Here is a 17,734-nt window from a genome sequence, read left to right as displayed (position 1 = left end):
CGGAACGATTTTTCCGAGAGCAGAGAAACGATCGGTGGAGGTGGAAAAACGTTTCTCAAGATCGCGCACGGGATCGATCGATCGATCGAGTCGGTCGAGTCGGTCGTTCGATCGGCGGCATTTAGAGCGCGGATAATAAGCAAAGGAGCGAGAACATCGGTAAGGACAACGACATCGGTGTCCGGTGGAATGTCAACTCGTTTTCCACGAGCCGTCGAAGGCGGATCGTTTTCCCTACGTAGCCGTGGCTCGCTCTCCCACCTGGCTCTCTCGGGCCGGCTCTTACCTCACCTTCTTCACCGTGGCGTTCGATATCCGAGTCGGGGGCTCCACGCACAAGTGAGCCGTTCATCGACACCGATAGAAATCGCCGTGTGCCCTCGCCTGGAATGTCAATTAAACCCCTCCAGCGGCCGATGAAAACTGTTCCCCGCAGCAGACCCCCACGCGGGACAAATATTTCAAAAATGATCGCCGCCCGAAGAGTAACCTAACTGGGTTGGGGAATAAGTTCGTAGCGTTTTCATATTTTCTTTTATTTTACAACGATTTTTCGCTGTTTCACAAAGTGTATAATATTCATTCGACAGAGCTCTTTCTGCTCTACAAAACTGTGCTAATCGTCTTTTTGAGTAATTTAATTTCTTATTACTTTCGAGGCTTAGAAATGGAATATCCAGGAGGTAAAAAGCAACATTTTCGACACATTCTCTTCTTCGCTTTTCATCGAGGCCAAAAAGCTGCCGAAGCAGCCCGAGACATTTGCAACGTATACGGAGAAGGTGTCATAGGCGAGTCTACGGCGCGGAAATGGTTTGCGAAGTTCAAAAATGGCGATTTTGACGGCGACGACACGCTCTGCAGCGGAAGACCTTCCGAATTCGACGAAGAGCGTCTCGAAGCACTTTTGGACGGTCGCCGAACAAGTCGTGAATCGGCCGAAAAAATGAACTGCGATCATAAAACGATTCTCAATCATCTTCGTTCAATGGGATTTGCCGAAAAATTGGGAGCCTGGGTTGAATTCGAATTCAGAAGATCACGGTATTTTCAACAACTTTTCAATACGTTTCATCCGATATTCTTTATCAAATTATTGGGTTGGGGAATAAGTTCGTAGCGTTTTTATCAAGCAATTTGAAGGCGATTTTCTTTATTGTTTTCGTTAAGCTCACGAAGCACTCAGGCAACCAATTTTTCGGCAAATCCCATTGAACGAAGATGATTGAGAATCGTTTTATGATCGCAGTTCATTTTTTCGGCCAATTCACGACTTGTTCGGTGACCGTCCTCCTTCAAAAGTGCTTCGAGACGCTCTTCGTCGAATTCGGAAGGTCTTCCGATGCGAGGCGTGTCGTCGACGTCAAAATCGCCATTTTTGAACTTCGCAAACCATTTCCGTGCTGTAGACTCGCCTATGACTCCTTCTCCGTATACGTTGCAAATGTCCCGGGCTGCTTCGGCAGCTTTTTGGCCTCGATGAAAAGCGAAGAAGAGAAGCTGTCGAAAATGTTGCTTTTTACCTCCTGGATATTCCATTTCTAAGCCTCGAAAGTAATAAAAAATTAAATTACTCGAAAAGACGATTAGCACAGTTTTGTAGAGCAGAAAGAGCTCTATCGAATGAATATTATACACTTTGTCGAACAGCGAAAAATCGTTGTAAAATAAAAGAAAATATAAAAACGCTACTAACTTATTTCCCAACCTAATACAAACCGTCCGCTACGCGACTGAAATCTGACGTTGCGTTCGCTGCGGTGCTATTTGGCCGCTGGTACAGATTTTACGATGATAACGTATCAGATTTAATAGTCGAGCGGATACGCAATGCGCTTCGATCTCGACGCGATTGTCAGTCGACTCGGCTGCGACTATTTTCTTTGAATCCGCAATCGTCGAGGTCGATTTCGATTTGTTCATTTAGCACTCGAATGTTCCGGCTACGTAATGTCCAGGATACGTAACGGAATTAATGATTATGGTAGCATCGAGGCGAATGACTTTTGTTTCATTAAATCGGCATCGATACAACGTTTCGTCAAATTTTAATCGCGCGGGATAATTATTGCCGACGTTCTACTATTTTATATTTTCTTGATTAGTATCTATTAATTATTATCTATTAATTATTAATAGTTTGCGAATAAATATTTTGAGGAATAGTTCGTTGAGCGAAGAAGGTTAAACGACTTCGCATCTGTGAAATTATCGATACGAGTACAATGAATGTTCAGGTTAAATTCGCAGCAAATTCTGAGGAGTATTTGTTAATTTAATCTTGTTGTTAATGGTTAAATTGCAAACTTAAAAGGAACTATATTAAGGGAAGATTTGATTTTTCAAACTGTTAATCTTCGTCTGGGAAACATAAACACATATAACGAAACACATAACGTTTCGTTTCGTTACGTCGGGATTCTCGTTCACTGTTCTCACTGATCTCGTTGTGTTTCCGCTCGCGAGAATATTACGCGATCCCGCGGCATCATGGGGCGACGCGATCAACTGGAATAATCCGCGATAGGAACGCGATCGCCGCGAGAAAAAGTGTTTTTCTAAGCGAGGGAAAAACCGGGGGAAACAATGCCGAGCGCGCGACAAACCGGGCACAATGGGGAGAATATGAAGAGGACGCCTCTTACTTTCTGTCGTTAGACGAGCACTTTGAATGGGCTCGAGCAACGAGAATTCACTCGCCGGTCGATTCAGGACCCGCGGTGTTTCCAACAAACTTGGGCATGTTGTTAGATCGACCTGACCGCCACTCTGCTGGCTTTGGAGAATACCGAGCACCATACCACAGAAACAGCGAGCTGCTGTTAGTCACGAAACTACTATACAGGGTGTCCCAAAAATGTCTCGCAATCCGATAGTGGCGGTTCCTCGGATCATTTGATGCAACTTTTTCCTTTACAAAAATTTTCTCCGAGGCACCGTTAACGAGTTATTAACGAAAAACAGTGACCAATAAGAATCGAGTACGGTCGACGCGAGGCGGCCCAGCCAACCAGCGCACGAAGCCCAGTACCGCTCATTGGCTCGGTCGCCTCGCGCCTGCTGAGCTCGCCTCTCATTGGTCACTGTTTTTCGTTAATAACTCATTAACGGTACCTCGGAGAAAATTTTCGTAAAGGTAGAAGTTGCTTCAAATGATCTGAGGAACTCGCCATTTCCGGATTGCGAGACATTTTTGGGACACCCTGTACATGCCATTGCTGAATCTCAGATATTTTCGTCGTAGGCAAAGGTATTCGTACTTTCTAATCCTTCAATATGCAAATCACGTTCTAAATATTTTGTATAATTTAGCAAGGAACGACTAAATTTAAAGAATGTTTAATTTTTAAAGAGCACAGCTGTTAACCCTTTGCACTCGAATGGTGACTCCGAGGCATCGCTAAATTTTGTTATACCATGTTCTAAGATAATTTTTATATTAACAAAAAAGAGCGAGTCGCAAGCGTCAATCTCTCATGCATAAAATGCTCTTTGTCATATAAAATAAAAGTACTGCAAGTCAGAAAAATTATTTTAGATTCACAGTTAAAATAGCTTCGAGTGCAAAGGGTTAATATAAAAATCTAGCGTGTCATTATGTACCGAACAGTGTCGATTCATTTGATTGATTTATATTATATCCTTAGTTGCGCGCGCGCAAATATATTCGAATAGAAATTGATTTGAATACAATTTCATTGGGTTAATATATTTGAGAAGTTGTAAATCCTTTTTCGAAGAATTTATTCGAAAGAGTAGTCGAACAAAATTTTATTCAAAGAATTTATTTTAAAAAATATTAATCCATTACAATTTTATTCGAAGAATTTATTCATTAACGTCATTCGAATAAAATCGTATTCGATGAATTTGTTCGCATTCGAGTATAAAACTTTATTCGAAGAATTTATCCCAAAGAGCAGTCAAACAAAATTTTATTCGATGAATTTATTCCAAAGAGCGGTCAAACAAAATTTTATTCGATGAATTCATTTGAATCGTTATTCGAATAAAAATTTATTCCAAAAATTAGTCGATTACAGTTTTATTCGAAACTTCCTTCGAATAAAATTGTATTCGAAGAATTTATTCCAAAGAGCAGTCAAACAAAATTTTATTCGATGAATTTATTTGAATCGTTATTCCAATAAAAATTTATTCCAAATATTAGTCAATTACAATGTTATTCGAAACTTCCTTCGAGTAAAATTGTATTCGAAGAATTTATTCGTCGAATTTGTTAGTCGAACACAATCTTATTCGAAAAATTTATTCAAATAATTTGTCGAAGGAAACAATACAGCCTTAAATCAGCCGCTTAAACCTTTATTTATTCAAAGCGCTTAAACAACGAAATCACTCAATTTAACTCCACTAGATGCTACTGAATATACACGCGAGATAGAATTCGCCGAGACACCAGGTTTTCTATCATTAATTCACGCCGCGTATCGCTTATTAATTACAAAAATTTATTCCAAATATTAGTCGATTACAATTTTATTCGAAACTTCCTTTGAAGAAAATTGTATTCGACGAATTTATTAGTCGAACACAATCTTATTCGAAAAATTTATTTAAATAATTTGTCGAAGGAAACAATACAGCCTTAAATCAGCCGCTTAAACCTTTATTTATTCAAAGCGCTTAAACAACGAAATCACTCAATTTAACTCCACTAGATGCTACTGAATATACACGCGAGATAGAATTTACCGCGACACCAGGTTTTCTATCATTAATTCACACCGCGTATCGCTTATCCATTAAAAGCGGCAAGTGTCCACACACTCGTGGCCGAGGGGGTGTACACGTATCGTGCATCCTTTTGCGTATCCGACGCGCGCAGTCCCACACAGAAAAGAAAAAGACAATCGGAAAGTGGGAAGACGGACGGATGAGTGCTCGCGGAGTGCGTGTTTCGCGGCAGACGAAAGGCGCAATCTCTCTCTCTCTCTCTCTCTCTCTCTCTCTCTCGCTCTCTCTCTCTTTCTCGCTCTCGCTCTCTCTCTCTCTCGCACTCGGGGTCGTAATTAAGAAAAACGAAGAGGCGAGAAACTCCGATGACGTTACTATCATTAAGTTTCCTCTCACCGGCGTTCTGCGTATAATGAGCTATTACGCCACACGTGATATTACCCGCGCGCAGGATATCAAGAGAATATAACTATGATGCGCGCGATGGATGCAGGAAGCGATGCTCAATAAAAACAGATAAACAAAAAGCAAGCGTCCTTGCGAACGGCTGTGTTACAACTATCATCGACGCGTCGCGTCGCGTCGAGTCGTCGTCGCGGTGGGTCTCTCGATAAACCAGTGGCCATTGATGACGACGATGATTTCATTCGCCGTGCTTTCATTTTCGTGTCATTCAATTTCCCGCGCGAACCGCGAGCGCTTATCATTTCGCGCGTAGCACCCAGAGCGCCGACACAACATTGATCCCGATATCGCGGACCCTCTAATTGTCCTTGGAGTATAGTTTACTTCTGTGTCTGTACGTCGGTGCAGTTTATGTACCGGGTGTACGATTACGTGCGGTAGATTCGAACAATGTTTACAAGATCGGTAGCGGCTGCGGTGGCCGGAGTGATCTAACGACGATTAAATAAGGATTTAATGACGATTTAACGAGAATTTAGTAAGAATTTAATAAGAATTTAATAAGAATTTGATAAGAATTTAATAAGAATTTAATAAGAATTTAATAAGAATTTAATGACGCTGCGATTTCTTTCATAGCAGCGTCGATTAGCCCTTTTTCGTTTTTAACCCATTAGCCGTTTTTGACGAGCATACTTGCCGTAACACGAAATATCGTCATTTATTCATGACGAGTGTTCTTAAAAACAGCTAACTGATCAACATTACAAAGTGATTTATTTTATAACAAAATTTCGTTGGGATGCACAATCAAGTGTGCTGTAAACGTTAAGAGTCTGCAAAAATAGCTAATTATTGAAGAAGGATATATACTTTGATATTCCTTAGTAAATTATAGATTTTAAATTTTAATACGAAATTACTATTAAAGTAATTAATAAAATTAAATTTTATAAATTACTATTAATACGGAAAATACGGTATAATTAATATACATATACAGTATATATATATATATAATTGGTGTACATATCATCTACTATAATTAGATTTACAGAGCTGGTCAAAATGACCGGTTTCACGTGTTTTGTTACAAATATACTGAAATTATGAAATGCCTTTCTTTCATAGAAAATGATTGAATAGAATTCTGAACGCGAGCATACATTATAATGAAAATAACGAAAGCTGCACGTAAATGCAGTCTATTCATCGTTATAATGCAACACGCATACATCCATAATTTCTCTGATAGAATGAGAGACGATTTGTATTTCTTGTATATTATCGTTTACTTTCATTTCTAGATTTAACACATATATGCTCAGCTGATTCTGCATGAAATTTTCGTTAAAGTATGACTCGATGTTAAATCAGGGAGTTCAACCACAAATTCGGTAGATCATTGACGATGCCGACAATCTGGACTAGATCATATCAGAACACGTTTCCAAGCTTTATCGTTTTCAAAATATGTATCACAACGTCATTAAACATTTCGAAGATTGTTACAGATGCAAATAAGGTTCGAACTTTCTTTCGCAGCAAATTTATCCGCCGACCGAACAGTTCGAAATGCTTGCAAAGCTTCCAAAAAGTTCCTTTACTATCTCGACATCGCCTAATTAGCGAAAATAAAACTCAAAGTTCCAGCCGCATCGTCCAGTCAACGGAAAGTATAGAAGCATCGAGGGCATTTCCCTCGAACTGCAGAGTAAAAAGCGATCTCGACTTTCGATTCGATTAAAATTCCGCTACGCGCAGAAGAATTTCGAAGTTCGTCTGTAAATCTTCGCCGACACGATCGCGAAGATCGCGTATCTATCGGCCGGGTAAGAAAGATCGCTCGTTAACACGTTCGCGGACGCGAATGCTTATGGCATTCATTTTCATTCGGACGCAAAATGACACGAATGCTGTAACGTGAACGCTGTAACATTTCGATTTTATAAACTTCAAACCTCGGGGACTGCGATTACCGGGTCATTTTGACCCACTGTACTTAAATCGTCGTCTAATTAGTCGATTCTCGGCGATTCAATGAAATTAATGGTTGTTACGGTAGCAAGAAAAAATTAACGATAGTTTACACGAAGTACAATCTTCAAAAATATGAGCCGTTTATTTTGAAAGTCACTTTATTTTATTATTATTTTTTTTATTTTAAGTCACTTTACCGTAATGAAAAGTGGTGATTTTTTAATATTTACACGAAATTATTTATACTGAGAAAAATATCAGTATCCTGAGATAACAAATACAAATAAATCTTCTCGAAAGTTAGCATCCATATTTTTAAACGTGTTAAAACGCAAACCCTTAAATATATCGACTTAAAAACAAAGTGACTTATGCCACTTTCAAAATAAACGGCTCACATGTTTGGAAAGATTGACGAATAAATCTGCGAATCGAGATAAAGATCGTTAATTATGCGAAAATGATCCACCGTTCGAGGGTTAATGCAATGGCTGACTGGTTCGTTCGGTATTTTCATTTTATTTTGTCTTCTCTTTGTGTACACAAACTATAACAATTAACATACTATCGCCGGGAAGATTATTAATACCATTCTAAAAATCTACTTCTATACATTTTGTTATATATTTGAAAATATATATATAAAAAATATATATAAAAAATATATATGTTTTTTGTTATATTTGAAAATATATATATGTTTTTTTGTTACATATTTCGAAATCCTAAATATCCTCGTTATATACTCGTTGCCAAAATCTTCTCGCTGCTTTTAAAAATATTAAATATTTAAAAAAAATGCATTTTTGCAAACTCCACCAGTTTTCTTCCATTAGGCGCGTAAATAAATCTCGATCCGTGTCCCACGGATAGTGTGTTATTTTTATTACTCCGAGCACTCGGACAAAATCCGGCTATCACGATTTATCGAGGAATTATCGTTTATTTATTTAGGAATTTATTTATTCCTTAATATATTTATTATTATATATTTATAGGAATTTATTTATTTTATAGGAATTTATCGTTTATTTTCGCGGCTCGTTGAGATTTCGATCGTCCGCGATCGCGTTAAACCGCGCGTCGACGTCTCCGAGGTAGAAAGAATAGTTGCTCGTACCTGTTGAACGTCGTTCCCCTTTGGCAGCGACAGCTGATCCAGCTGAACGCGGTACACGCACACACAATATCACTGTTCACCGAGGGTACGGTGCGCGCTAGCTCGAGAACATCGTCGCGAATCGGTGAGAACGAACCGAGAGATAAATCCGCGAACGTAGCCGCGATCCGCGTAGAAGATCCACGCGGGATCGATCGGCGGATCAGGAACGGCCCGATGATTCACAGAGCCGAGGATCTCCTGGCGTTCCTTTCGGGAAACGCGGCCATTTCGAGGTACCGGCGCAGTGGTCTCGTGGAAACGGTCGAGATAAGATCGGTCGTTAGGCTTCGACAGGTGGCTGGTGTCGGCACGAGGTCCGGGTATCCTGCAGCGAGAAGGATGCGACGGGGCCACGTCCAAGACTGACTCGCTCGGCTCGGCTCCGCTCGACTCGGCTCGGCTCGACTCACCTCGACTGGCTGGCATTGCAAAGCAGCCGCGAGCGAAAACTCACTTTACGCTCCCGCGGCCCCTTGCGCTTGCCCCCCCGCCCATTACCGACCGCCTGTTCGCCTGCTTTCTTGAGCCCGGCTCGCTCCTTCGCCTCCGAATACCTGCCCCATCCCCTCTCCGCGCGCCTTTACCTGGTACCCCCACTCCGGAGCCACCGCGCCGTGCCGCGCCGCGCCGTGCCGTGCCGCTGTGCCGTGGAACTTGACGTCTTCTTGTGCTCTGGCTCCCTCTGACAGGGAGATCGGTCGACATTCGGGTCACCGATTCGCCACGAATCTCTGCGGGCGCGAGCTTCCGAGGGTACGTATCGGGGTTACACAAGCCGTTGCAAGAAAAGAATTCGAGTAAACAGAACAAGAAGAGGTAGCCAGGTGTGATAATCGCTCTTCGACGAGACTTTGCACGAGCAAAGTAAACGATGAGCTCGTAAATACGAATCCAATGTTGTCCGGTTTTCGGTTACAGACGGCTTATAGTTTCGAGATATTTAATGCTAAAGTTGCTCGTAAACGAAGCCGGAAAGAGTAGCCGCTCTGCACTGCGTCGTGTTCGGGTATGCCAGAGAAGTGCTCGCAAGTGTTGGGGAATATTAGGAATATTAGAGAGGGAGCATTGGGAATGGAAATGAACGAATCTTCCCACTAATGCGATTTTGCTGTAGAATGATATATACATGTTCTTCTTTTCTTTTCTTAATTCACCGACAAATAAATATTGTATATATAATATTTATAATATATTATATTATATTATATTATAAATATAATATAATATATATAATAAGTGTTATATATAATCCCATTTAAATGATAAATATCAATAAAACGATTTGTTTTCTTTGCTTTCACATTGTTATTTTCAATTCTCGATTATATTCGCGTGTGAAAAATTATAGCAGCTAAAATACAACGCCGCTCGAATTATCTCGAGTGTGCACAGTTTGGCCTGTTTAGCGTGCTCGAATTAACTCGAGCGTACAACTTAAGGGGTTAATTCTCAGCGATAATAATAATAATAATTTTATAATATAACATTTACGGATATCATAAAAATGGGAGTGAGAGACATCTATAACTGAAATCGGCAATTACTTAGTTGCCAACCCAATAGTTATACATCGTACGTGCGTTTCTTTTGCCAGCAAAAAGGAAAATCGTTTGGTAAAGTAAAAAAATAGGTAAAAGAATTCAAAATTCGGCAGAGATAGATTGATAAATGTGCGAATATAGAAATGTAAAAATGTTGAACAAAGTAGAATGAACAAACAAACAAAGCAGAAATGTCGTTAACGAATTCTTACGCGTTTATTATAGCGAACGCAGTGAAATTCAAGATAACATCTTGCATTACTGAAAACGAACAGTTTTGTAACAACGAATCTTCCAATCAGCGAAAGAATTTTTAGAAAATGAGGAATTGCCTAATGATCGGCTGGGACTAGTAATTAATGATTTCTTGGTCGAGGTAGGCGCGTTCTAGCCACGGCTTCGATAGGAATCACACGTTCGAATCACCCGAGTCCCTGTTTCATGCGAATACTTGTTGATTGGGGAATGCGTTGCACCTGTTGCTTGTACCGTAAACATTGTACAAGATTCTCGACTTCATGAATCTGTTCGTAAACTATGAAATTCGAATGCTGGGGAGGTGGCGAAATAATGTGCTACGTGGGGGGAGAAGGGAAGGGAGATCATAACTGTGCAGTTGCATACGACGCATGAATAATCTTTGCCGCTTATGGTTGCCTGTGTAGGAACCGTTCGGTAATCGACTTCTGAACTTGACTTGCGTCACACTTTCCGCTCGAAACGTAGCGTTGCAGTGTCCTCTTTCATTCTTTTTCTTTTTAAATTTTTTAAATATTGGTCAAAATTACTGGCACTCGTTAAATTTGTTCTTCGATAATTATTAACTATCTCGTAATTATTGTCATTGTAAAGATATATTTCTATGAGAAATAATTGTGTGTGTGTGTGTGTGTGTGTGTGTGTGTGTGTGTGTGTGTGAATTAATTTTATAATATAATTTATAATTTATAATTATATTATATTAAATTATAATTTATAATAATATGTATAATAATAATATATATATAATTTATAATTTATATAATATATAATAATATATATAATTTATAATTATATTATATTAATTTATAATTTATAATAATATTCAACCGAACGGAAGATCATCCTGTTTTAAATTCAGTCGATTGACGACCGAATGGACGATTACTGAAAAATGAAAAATGATCGCTTAATTTGATTAAGATTTTCAAAAAGTACGAATGCTGATGAGGTAATCGATACCATATAAGTTCGTTTCGTAACTTTTGTTTAATCGAATGAAATATTTTAATATTATGAACATTTTTGAGCTTTCTAGCGCGATCGTGGAAGTGTTAAGGGTACAGCGCGAACAATTTGCGAACAATTTTTTGGCCAAATTCCGACGAGGTTTTGGCTACGTTTCGGCCGCGTCTTGGTCACGTTCCGCCGATTTCTGATCACATCGCGGCGTGCGAGGATGTCGCGCGAAATCCGCCGGTTGCCCAACCAGTTAGCGTTTCTGGTCGCGCAGAGATTTATGCAACTCAGCCTTCGCGGCGAATCGGTATTCCGATAACGCCGTTACGCCGAGCGGAAACGAAATTTCATTGAATCGGTTAGACCTGGCGTTTATAGTAAGCGCGTACAAGCTCGCGCGCGCGCGCGCGCGCGGGCCGATCGCTGCTGCATTATCGGCGATCGTATTCATGCCGGAGCCAGTTACTTTTTAAATCGCGGGCAAAATCCGCTCGAGATCGATCGGAATGGAAAGCGAGCAACGCTCGGACACGCGGCCTCAAGCACCGCCCGTGCAGTGTTAATTCGCGCCCTCGGCGGCGTACAGATTGCAGAGCAAATCTACCGCGCGATCGTTTCGCTTTGCTCCGTCATTAAGCGGGATTATATCGAGCGCGGGTACAACACGTCCTGCTCGAAAATATCGTGCCAACGAGCGCTGAGATTACAAGCAGCGCCGTACAGATTGCTATCCGGATTGTCCGATGGATCCGAGGACGCCATGTTGGATTCGGGATCGGGATCGGTTGGAAATCGCGGCAAAATACTACTTAAAAAAAAGAGAACTGTGCGCGTTGAATTGTAAGAATTGGAAGGCAAAGAGGGATAGATTACTGTATTTAATTATTTTATATATGTATATATATATATAAATAATTTATTTTTATATTACATAATTAAAAAATTATATACAATATAATATAGTATAATGTAATGTAATGTAATGTAATGTAATGTAATGTAATGTAATGTAATGTAATGTAATGTAATGTAATGTAATGTAATGTAATGTAATGTAATGTAATGTAATGTAATGTAATGTAATGTAATGTAATGTAATGTAATGTAATGTAATGTAATGTAATGTAATGTAATGTAATGTAATGTAATGTAATGTAATGTAATGTAATGTAATGTAATGTAATGTAATGTAATGTAATGTAATGTAATGTAATGTAATGTAATGTAATGTAATGTAATGTAATGTAATGTAATGTAATGTAATGTAATGTAATGTAATGTAATGTAATGTAATGTAATGTAATGTAATGTAATGTAATGTAATGTAATGTAATGTAATGTAATGTAATGTAATGTAATGTAATGTAATGTAATGTAATGTAATGTAATGTAATGTAATGTAATGTAATGTAATGTAATGTAATGTAATGTAATGTAATGTAATGTAATGTAATGTAATGTAATGTAATGTAATGTAATGTAATGTAATGTAATGTAATGTAATGTAATGTAATGTAATGTAATGTAATGTAATGTAATGTAATGTAATGTAATGTAATGTAATGTAATGTAATGTAATGTAATGTAATGTAATGTAATGTAATGTAATGTAATGTAATGTAATGTAATGTAATGTAATGTAATGTAATGTAATGTAATGTAATGTAATGTAATGTAATGTAATGTAATGTAATGTAATGTAATGTAATGTAATGTAATGTAATGTAATGTAATGTAATGTAATGTAATGTAATGTAATGTAATGTAATGTAATGTAATGTAATGTAATGTAATGTAATGTAATGTAATGTAATGTAATGTAATGTAATGTAATGTAATGTAATGTAATGTAATGTAATGTAATGTAATGTAATGTAATGTAATGTAATGTAATGTAATGTAATGTAATGTAATGTAATGTAATGTAATGTAATGTAATGTAATGTAATGTAATGTAATGTAATGTAATGTAATGTAATGTAATGTAATGTAATGTAATGTAATGTAATGTAATGTAATGTAATGTAATGTAATGTAATGTAATGTAATGTAATGTAATGTAATGTAATGTAAATAAATTATTTAATTATTTAATATAATTATATATAATTATAATATATTAAATAATTAAATAATTTATTTTTATATTAATTTAATTATTTTATATATATATAATAATTTGCACAATAATATTGCAATGTTTGTAATTCAGTTGTTTCTCTATCTTCCGAATGTTTTAAATGTTTGTCATTCGTTTTTGTTACAATGCGGATATATATTATACAGAATAATAATTTTCGATAAAAATATGTGTTGAATATAAGTTGAACAGAAATGTATTTCTTTTGGTAACAATTCTAACAGATTCAGAGAAATGTGGGAGTATTCATAAATTTTTCGAATACCTTTAGGGTTTGATATTATTTCTGGACATTTTCATCGTAAATGCATAAAACCTGCAATCTAATCATGCATCGATGGCGAGCCTTTAGTGCGAACATGGGAACGAGAGAACAATGCACTTTATCGACTTTAACTTTAACTATTAGAGAACTGCCGTTATTCTTGCATTCGAAGAATTCGTGGATCTTAAAAATGCACGAAAATTCGCGGTGTAATAACGAGCTTCGGAAGCCCGATAACGAAGATGGTTTTACAACAGGGGAGTCTTATTCAATTAAAAGGGAATGATAAGGAAACTTTGAACTCAAGAATTTAATTGACAATGCTGCGTTCTGTCTAATTATCGTGGTGCGCTGTATGCAATTACTGCAGCTGGAAACATCAATGTGGGAACAGGCGATCACACGCGAACATATTTGATCGTGATAGTGATAAATTTTTTCCGAACTGCTTTCAGCATGCTATATTGCATACAGGGTGTCCCGAAATTATGTTACTTCCGCGAAATGAGCGGCTCCTGAGATCATTTGAAGTAATTTTTTACTTTACATAACATTGACATAATCCTAACATAATTTTGGCATAATCCTCATATAACTAAAACACAACCGCGAAAATTCAAATTGAAATTGAAGTTCAAAGTATTGTTGACATAACTCTGAAAGTTCAAATTGTAATTGAAGTTCAAAATATTGTCGACATAACCTTGACATAACTCTGACATAAAGCTGACATATCCCAGATATAACTTTAACACAACCCTGAAAGTTCAAATTAAAATTGAAGTTCAAAATATTGTTGACATAACCCTGAAAGTCCAAATTGTAATTGAAGTTCAATATATTGTCGACATAACCTTGATATAACCCTGATATAAAGCTGACATATTCCTGATATAACTTTAACATAACCCTGAAAGTTCAAATTGTAATTGAAGTTCAAAATATTGTTGACATAACCCTGAAAGTCCAAATTGTAATTGAAGTTCAAAATATTGTCGACATAACCTTGATATAACCCTGACATAAAGCTGACATATTCCTGATATAACTTTAACATAACCCTGAAAGTTCAAATTGTAATTGAAGTTCAAAATATTGTCGACATAACCTTGACATAACCCTGACATAAAGCTGACATATCCCAGATATAACTTTAATACAACCCTGAAAGTTCAAATTGTAATTGAAGTTCAAAATATTGTCGACGTAACCTTGACATAACTTTGGCATAACTTTCAAAAAGTACAACTGTGTTGTTCAAGACGTCCCATTTTGTAGAACAATGTTTTATGCTTACTCTATCATTAATTTCAAGACGTAAGCATAATTTGCTAAATATGATACAGTATACGAGTATAACAAGCACTTATTTAATTTTTATCTCATATAATTAAACGACGCATGCTATCGTGTTACATATTTATAAATGAAACAATCATTTCGAGGGTGTTGAAACCACAAAAATAAAAATTTTGTGTAAGATTACGTTTCATTGAAAACCAATAAAACGTAATCCTACACAAAATTTTTATTTTTGTAGTTTCAGCACCCTTGAAATGATTGTTTGATTTATAAATATGTAACAAAATAGCATATGCGCTTATTTAATATTTATATATTAATATTATATATTTAATATTAATATATTTAATTATATGAAATAAAAATAAATTTGAACTCTGAATCTCGGTCTAAGGCACTTCGATCTCGAGGTCATCGGTCCCTGGCTGGCACCATGCTCGCACGTCTAATGTGAACACTCTCAATCGTGCACGCTGCTAGCACGTAGATGTGTATCGACCCTTAATGAACGCTCTCGCGGCGAGTGAAATCTGCGACGTGCAATTGTTTTGTCATCGCTAATCGTGCGTTATTCATAGTTTGACATAAATCCATACGAACCAGTCTCTCTGCCCCCCCCCCCACTTCCCCCTCTCTCTAACTCTCTGTCGCATAAACGCGTACACCGGTGCACAACCGATTAGGTGAATGATCGATCCTCAAGCTCGAACCAGCTCCGCGGCTCGACGATATTTCGCGAGCTGCCGCACGCTGGAAATGCTTAACCCTTTTAGTGCCATGCGAGAAAGAGGCGCCTATGCGAGAATAACCGGCCGAATTTCACGGTTTTACTAGGGTTTGGGAAAATGCTCATGAAAACCAAACAAGAAACAATATTTACATGATTCAAAAAGCAGTAAATTAAAGACGAAATAGAGAACGAAACAATGACACTAGATTTTCTATATTCATTGAAAGTTATATAAATAACAAAGGTATAAAAGATCATAAAGAAAGTAAAAGTCCAGTTCTCTCTTACGAAACGTATTTGCACATACAAAATGTCATCTTTTCATCATAATTTTATATAGATCATTTATTACAAAGTATATACTTTGCATTTCTGATAAGATAAATAATATTAAAATAATATTACAATTATTATTATATATTATTATTATTATTATTATTATATATTATTATAGATTATCATTATATATATTATTATATATATTATTAGTATTATATATTATATTATATTATTATTATATTATTAAATAATATTACATAACAAACATAAAAAATAACTCGAAGGTACACGGTAAGCGCCGGACGGATTACCTCTTCCGAAATATGTAATTGTTATGGGCAATATAACATTGCTGAAACAAAATTATGTTGTCATAAATATATTTGTGATATAATTTTGCATAATACTTCATTATAATAACATAAATATTTATATTTATATTTATATTTATATTTATATTTATATTTATATTTATATTTATATTTATATTTATATTTATATTTATATTTATATTTATATTTATATTTATATTTATATTTATATTTATATTTATATTTATATTTATATTTATATTTATATTTATATTTATATTTATATTTATATTTATATTTATATTTATATTTATATTTATATTTATATTTATATTTATATTTATATTTATATTTATATTTATATTTATATTTATATTTATATTTATATTTATATTTATATTTATATTTATATATTGTTAATGTGTAAAATTTTGTTATTATAAAGCGCTATAAGGCGCGGGCCGATATATCGGCTCTGGCACTTCTCGCCGGTGCAGCAAGAGCCGATATATCGGTCTCCGGCACTAAAAGAGTTAATTACTATACTGAGTCACCTACGAGAACTGCGGTTCTGCGAGCCGATGTTTACTGGAGCAATACGTACATACTAATCGCGGAATGGAAGTGTTTGAAAACGATACGCGGCACGCAGAGGAAGGAACGGCGCGGTGATCTTGTGTAACGCACGTTCGAGCGAGCATTCGTGCCGTTTTATTTTTATGAGACTATTTTGCTTGATCGCTCTTATCCGATATTTCATATTTACCGATTGCGGAGCTCTCACTTTTCGCTCCCACTTGACCGCGCATCAGTAGCAAAGGACGCTCGTTTATCAGACGTCTGTCACGGACGGGAGACTCGTTTTCACTTACAGAATTTAAATCAAACGATTTCATTAAAGAATTTCACTCAGATGTTCCGAATTGAAGATTTTTATTCAAACGTTTTGATTGGAGACTTTAATTCGTACGTTTTGATATTCAAGAGCTTGTCTGAAGCGTTTTAGTCAAAGAATGCTATCGAAATCTTATTATTAATTTATAATATTTATAATATTATATATATTATATAATGTAATATATATATATATATATATATTATAAATAAAATAAAATATATAAAAATAAAAATAATAAATAAATATATATATATATATATATATATATATATATATATATATTTATATATTATTATATATAATAATTATATATAATATTATATAATTAATATTATATTATGTATATATTATATATATAAAATAATATATATTATAAATATTTAAAATATTTATAATATTATATAATGAATTTAACTTAAGTAATGTTTTGATTAAAGATTTAACCTGACATTATTTTATCGAAGAATTCAATTCGAACGTTTAGATCAAAAAATTTGACTGAAACGTATTGATTAAAGGCTTCACCTTAGACTATTATTTTATTAACGAATCTAACTCAAACGTTTCTGTTCAAGATTTTCACTGTAACGCGTTCTAGTCGAAGGATTGAACTCGAACGTTTCGGATCATTGCTTTGGAAGGAACTGAATTTTGGTCACAGTTCTCGAATGATATCCGGGCACGTGGCGATAGAACTTTCTAAGAAATTTTGCGCCGCACTTTGGTTCATCGATTGGCTTCGTGGTCGGTGCCAAAAGCTTTCTTTCGAAAGCAACGCCGAACATGTACTTTATTGGGTAGTTAA

At 36.0% G+C, this 17,734-nt stretch overlaps 1 protein-coding gene across 1 annotated transcript in view; it reads right to left on the bottom strand.

Annotated features, from left to right (window-relative positions):
* LOC117228789 (DOMON-like domain-containing protein nahoda) overlaps positions 1 to 8,723 on the bottom strand; it is a 106,587-nt gene extending 97,864 nt beyond the window's left edge. The window contains exon 1 of the mRNA XM_076528576.1: positions 8,204 to 8,723. The gene's annotated coding sequence lies outside the window, so the exon portion shown is untranslated. The remainder of the gene's footprint in view (positions 1 to 8,203) is intronic.
* Positions 8,724 to 17,734: the final 9,011 nt, after the last annotated feature.

This window comes from Megalopta genalis, chromosome 1 (assembly GCF_051020955.1).
Source record: "Megalopta genalis isolate 19385.01 chromosome 1, iyMegGena1_principal, whole genome shotgun sequence".
Lineage (NCBI taxonomy): Eukaryota > Metazoa > Arthropoda > Insecta > Hymenoptera > Halictidae > Megalopta > Megalopta genalis.
Note: the sequence above shows the minus strand (reverse complement) of the source record. Positions and strands in the feature narration are given on the sequence as shown.